Here is a 6,000-nt window from a genome sequence, read left to right as displayed (position 1 = left end):
TTGACTGGAGCACACAGTTTCTTAAAGATCAAAGTCGTAACTACAGTACAATGCTAACAAACTGTAGTTATGACACCATGGTGACACCATGTTTCTGCTAGAGATGTACACCAGTTCCAGAATAAATTGTCCAAATGGAGAGGAGCAGGAATGTATTTGTGTGTTTCTGAATCAGTTATAAAGCAGTTCAAGAAGCCCTCATTCATGACTGAGTCTGTTTATGCACTCTTGCAAATCAAAGTTCTTGGTTGTATTTATGGGGAAAGAAATGCTGATATTTGGAGGGGGAGTGGAATACTTGGCACGACTTGCTGTAGCAAAAAGAAGGAGGAGCCAAAGTGGAAGTAGATTGACAGCTGAAACTCCCCAAGAAACAACTACCATTGCTCAGTCCATAGAGAGGGCTCAAAGTGATCTCACTGGACTCTGTATATTCCTGGTCCCTTGACCAAGCAGCCATCTTAATGTCCAGGCATAGCATAGGAAGGATGCTAGATTGCTTCCTAAACTAACTGTGTTCCAGAATTTCCCCCCCCTTTTTTTCCTTTTACGTAGGTACATTGAGTCTTTATTATATTGAAGATTGTGTGTGTATGTAAAAGTAGGATGAGTAACTGACTCTCCTGTGTCGGCTTTGATTGGGTAGCCAAAGTAGAGCTAGGGATTATCTTTTTCCCCACCTATTCTCATTATTTTCCCCTTTCTTTTATTTTTTTAGGGCCTGCTGGTGGTTGATGTAGGTTAGATTCATGGAAGAGCAGGAACAGGGCAAGGAATAGTATGCATGGGAAGGAAGGAAGGAAGGAAGGAAGGAAGGAAGGAAGGAAGGAAGGAAGGAAGGAAGGAAGGAAGGAAGGAAGGAAGGAAGGAAGGAAGGAAGGAAGGAAGGAAGGAAGGAAGATGATAGAATATAGAAGGTCCACCACACTTCTAAAATTGATGGAGCTGCCTAGTGCCATACCATCACAATCCTTTGTTTTCTCTGTTCTCAGCTCCCTGACTGAGAAACTTACACATGTCTGCACAAACCTGAGAGCAAATTTATCCAGCTATAAACCTGATCAGGGCAAGTTGATCCTGATCTGTATAGCAGAAATTCATATTCATATCCAAATCAAATTGGGTAGTGATCTCATTCCCTAATTTCTACTGAGTCAGCATCCAGCCAAACATCAAAAACAATTATTGTCATCAATCAGGGAAAAGGGAAATACTGTATTTAGGAACCATAGAGGTTGTCCAGTGTCTGACTTCCAATGCTACAAGCCAGCTGAAGTTTGGTTTAATGCTGGCTGGACAGCTCAGTGGTTTAGGCATCTGGCTGCAAAGCCAGAGTTTGAGAGTTTGATTCCCCACTGTGCCTCCAGGGAGAAGACCCAGCCTGTGTGGTCATGGGAAGGTACACAGTCCCAGGTCACCTCCAGTAGAAGTAAATCACTTCTGAGTATTCTCTACCTGGAAAACCCTGAAAAGGGTCGCCATAAGTTAATTGACTTGACAGCACCTGATGATGATGATGATGATGATGATGATGATGATGATGATGATGATGATGATGTATCAGGAGTGAACAACTGTGACCCTCCAGATGTTATTGGACTGCAACTCCCATCAGTCTTGGTCAGCATATTCCATGATTTCACTTATATGTTCCTCTTATTAGGGTTGTCCCTCTCTAGGGCAGCTCCTGTGAGAGGCTGCTCTATGCCTGAATATTGATTTGAACCTCACTGGGCCTACTACGACCCCAATAATTTACCTATTACACCTGTCTTCCCCAGCTTATCACTTCCTGAAGGTATTCCACTGTGAACCCCATAATTCTCAACCAGAACTGTGAACGACCATGGTGATATGGAGGTTGGGAGTTGTATTCCAAGGCATCTGGAGGGTGCCGTGAGTTGGGGAGGTCCATACCTCCCATAGGACCTCAGCTGTAGGATCATCTGCTTCTCCACTCTCTGGGAAGCAAGTGTGCAGGCAAAAGCATGGAGGTGGTGCAGGTGATGGTGCCACCATAACTGCCACTCCCTCCAGTGTGATATGCTTCCCTCTCCAGGGCAGCATTTCACTGACTGCTCCATCATGCCCATGTCAGCCATCAGACACAAAGAAGGCCAGGCCACTTCACTTCCTGCCTCAAGCTGCAGAAGAGCTTAGGGCATGTGCTTCCTCTACTCTCATTCTGCTACCTGTTACAGCAAAAGGAGGGGAGTACTTTCCTCTGATTCCAAGCAGTGTTCCAGTCTTGCATTTTGAACAGCAAGAAGCGTGTAGCGTGCCCTGTTTTCCTTGCCAGATGGCATCAGGGAGTCGGATCAGTCTGCCATTGCCACTTGGATGCACATGAAAAAAGAGGAGATTATTTTATGTCAGATCCTGGTTTCTGAAGCTCGGTGTGCTTCTTGTGATGGCTTTCCACGGGCCAGTGCCTCCTGCAAATCATTCCAGCGGGCTTGCTGAAGGCGAGCTGGCTTCAGATGCGGTGGAGCCTAGAGCAGTGATGCAGTGCAGTTGCTCTGGCTGCTTTCCAGTTGCTGAGGCAGAATTCCTGGAGTTACAGCACCTTCTGCCTCAGTCTTGAATCTTGGGACTACAGACGAGAAAGCCGTGTGTAGAGAAGATGAGTGCTTCTGAAAGTTTCCATGGGGAAAAACAGCCTCGCAGTGTGATGGGGGTGCTCAGAGTATTGGACTGGGATTTAGGAAACACACGTTCTGAGCCCTGCGACTCACTGGTGGCCTTGTGCTAGTCATTCTCTATCAACCTGTCCCACATCTGAGTTATCGTGATGATAAATAGGGGATGGGACAACCAGGAACACCACCTCACCAGTCAATCTTAGTCAACCACACTGCTCTTTAACCTAGGGTGTGCAGCTTGGCACCCTCTGCTTCCCAGCAGCCCTACTGGGTTGCCAGTACTGCCAGTGGTGAGGGATGCTAGGAGTTATCATCAAAAAAAAAAAAGCATCTGGAAGGCTGCACTTTGCCCATCCATGCTTCAGACAACACCGAACCTCCAGTTTGCAGTGGGGTTCCCTTATTTGAAGACTGCTTGACAGAATATCATACAGCCATTCCCAAGGCACAGGGCAGTCCCTTGGACTCCGCAGGGAAGAGCAAGTGAGAAAAATGTTGCTCTCATGATCAGTTTGGGATGAAGAGGGAATCCTACTCAGTCCAAAGACCTATAGGTTTCATTTCCTTCTGAAAGACCTGGATTGGCTTTCTCTGAAAATTAAGGCAATCCAAAAAACATTTCCATTAGAGGAAGTTGACAGAGAGCCAATGTGGTGTGGTGGGCAGAGTATTGGACTAGGACATAGGAAGCCTGAGTTCAAATCCCTCATACGAAATTCATGAGGACTTGGCAATAGTAAATCACTCCTTCAGCATCTCATCCTGGAACCATAGGGGTTGACCATGGAAATAGGCAATTATTGGGATAGACTCAATTATTATATTGTTAATATAGCTATCTTGATTGTTTGTTTATTGCCTTATTGTATGATAATCGCTTACTGTATGTTTTTATCATTATAATTATGTTATGGTTGTATTTTAACTGTTTTAACTATTGGAATGCATTTTGATATAGAGCACAATATCATCATCATCATCATCATCATCATCTCACATACCTTAAAAACCTTACAAGGGTTGCCAGAAATCAGAAATTACTTGAGGGCACATAAGCTGCAATAGAATCCACAGGGAGAGACTATGAAGTCACATGCACAAAAATCTTTGTAGGAAAAGCTCAGAATTGAGTTGCACTGTATATGTGCAATACACCTCACAAATTCAAAATGTATTTGTTTGTTTCTTCCCCTCCCCTCAATGAAACATGGGGCTGTGATGATGGTGCTAGGTCCTGATTGCGATAATTTGCTACAGCTGGAGCCCTGGAGCTGGCACATTTCTGTCCAAAAAAAGTTAATCAAGATGTTGGGAATTGAAGGCATTTGGCACTGCTATCCTTCTGAGCAAGCCATAAATGTAACTTAATGACATCTTCAATAATTCAGAGGTGAATGAGTATTTCATTTCTCCCTTTGGCAGTGATGGGCACAGAAAAGGGTGGGAGACAGATAGTCTAAGAATGCAGGAAATGGAGGGGGGGATCAGCATCCCTTCCGTGCTTCCTTTTCTTAAGGAAAAGTTATCTGTGCCCATTCCTGGAAAGAAATTTTATAGCAGGCCACATCTACAATTAAACTCAGTTTCATTGCGAATATTTTGCTGCACATTACTTTGAGTGTACTTTTCCAGAAAATGGCTAATCCCCATTATTACTACCGCATTTTATTTGTCCCCTTTGTTTCTCTTAGCAAATGAAATCTTCCAACACATAGCAACACTCAGAGACCTGGACACAATTTCTTGTGCTATCAGTGTGGAAAAGTTGGAAAAGTTACTTTTTCAGGCCTACATTTCCCAGAACATCCAGCTGACTGGGGATCTGGAAGCTGTAGCCTAAAACCTATGGTTCCCAACCTTGGGTCCCCAGACGTTCTCAGAAATCCTGGCCAGCGCATCTAGTGGCGAAGGCTTCTGAGAATTTTAACCCAAGAACATCTGGAGACCCAAAGTTGAGAACCACTGCCTTAAACAGTTACTTTTTTGATACCTAACTTTGATACTAAAGATACTATAAACAAGCCCTACATGAACTTCCATTTCTCCTGTAGACTCTCAAGTAAAATAACCTTAGAAAAATCTTTTTAAAAAAAGAAAAGAAAAAGAAGAATTGCTGTGTTAGTTTGTTCCAGCATGTAAAGTGTACCAAAACATTGTGGCACACTTTGAAAAATAACAGATTTATTTCCCTGTGAGTTTTGTAGACTATAGACTGCAACTCACAAAAGCTCGCAGAGAAATAAATCTGGTTTTGCTTTTTCCAGTACAGTATTCATATTTTGATTCTCTTCTTTCCATTTCTAATATGAAGCAATCTGCAAGTTTAGGTTAATTCTTCAAAAAATGAGCATAACTGAAATTCTCTCCCATTCACACTTATCAAATTCAACAGATGCAGCTATTCTCAGCATGGAGATGATGACCGTGTTGTAACTGCTTGGCACAGAGGCACTAAAGAGGAGGAAACTTGATGTGTCCACACTGCACAGTTACAGCCCTTTGATAACTATTTAAGTGCTACGACTCTTTGTTATGGAATCCTGGGAATTACAGTTGTCCTATGCTGAATTCTCTGCTGGAGAGCTTTGGTGCGCGCGCGCACACATACACCCCACATACACACCCCACACTACTGTGGAGAATTATAAGTCTCTTTCCAAGCTACAAATCCTAAGATTTTAGTGGATACAATGATGGCAGTTAAAGGGGTGTGAAAATACTATAGGTGTGCACTTCTCTGTTGGAAAAACAAGGTGATAACTTTAATTCAGCAGAAACAGGGCTGACTATACAATTATTTAAATCCAAACCTTTGAGAGAATGGATAAATCTGTTGGTTTTACTTTTGTCTACATTTGTATGTTTTTCAGTGTCAAGTTCTTTGCAACATGAACTTGAAGAAATATGGATTTTGACAAGCAAAAGTAAATTGAAATTCAGTTTTCACTCATCCCTAAGTCCAACCGAGTCATATTTTCATATTTTGGACTTCTCATCTCCATGGCTACTGTATCGCTGCCTTTTCTTTGCTTTGCTTTTTGGTTGTTGTTAGTTTTATTGATTAATTAATAGCAGTGCATTCAAAAAAGGAGGGGGGAACAGACAAAAATGAATAATCCATATAGTGGTTGTCGTTCATAGAAGAAAATTATGCTTGCATGAAGACACAGGATGGGGGTGGGGTGTAATCAGGAAAAAAAGGCTAATCTTGGAGAGGAAAAAAGGTTCACCAGTCAGAAGTCACTTTTCCAGAATATCCTACAATATGCAGGAAGGCCATGTGGGGTCATCAGTCTTTGTTTACAAATAACAGTGAATGGATAAGCAAACTGTTGATTGTGTGTTTTCTTTACACTCC

The sequence above is a fragment of the Pogona vitticeps genome, chromosome 2 (genome assembly GCF_051106095.1).
Source record: "Pogona vitticeps strain Pit_001003342236 chromosome 2, PviZW2.1, whole genome shotgun sequence".
Classification (NCBI taxonomy): domain Eukaryota; kingdom Metazoa; phylum Chordata; class Lepidosauria; order Squamata; family Agamidae; genus Pogona; species Pogona vitticeps.
Note: the sequence above shows the minus strand (reverse complement) of the source record.